Here is a 528-nt window from a genome sequence, read left to right as displayed (position 1 = left end):
GAAAGCCCAGTCCTTCCATCACTCTGAAGTGTGTCTGAGGAGTTCTGGCGGAGGCAGGAGGCCAGTTTCACAGCTATGTTGACAGAGACCAGGGGTCGCCGGCCGATTAGGTTCACCTGGGGGTTTACAGAGACAGCGCCTTGCAAAGGACTTTCGCTTTTCATTTTTTATTAAATAATAAATCCACGCACCAGAACATTTTTTTGGAGCCATCGCACATGCTAGGTACAAGCCCCACTTCCCCTAGGAGGGCAGTCTCCAGTCGGGCGACCTGGCATTGCGAGCCCCAGGAGCCAGGGCCCTAAGGACTGGGCGGCTCGGTGGCCGCCGAGCCGCCAGTCTGCGCGCTCTCGGGGGCCGGGCACCCCAGTCCACGTACCTAACGGCCGCCGCGGGAGTTTCCCTGCGGCCCGATGACCCCAGGCGGCGGCACCTCCCGGCCGAACCGGCAGGCACGCCCCACGGCGAGGAGGGGCCAGCGGGCGGGGCCTTTCAATTCCAAACGGTCGAGCGCGTGCGCGCCAAGGC

This window comes from Condylura cristata, unplaced genomic scaffold, assembly GCF_000260355.1.
Source record: "Condylura cristata isolate star-nosed mole 26May11 unplaced genomic scaffold, ConCri1.0 scaffold00020, whole genome shotgun sequence".
NCBI classification, from domain to species: domain Eukaryota; kingdom Metazoa; phylum Chordata; class Mammalia; order Eulipotyphla; family Talpidae; genus Condylura; species Condylura cristata.
Note: the sequence above shows the minus strand (reverse complement) of the source record.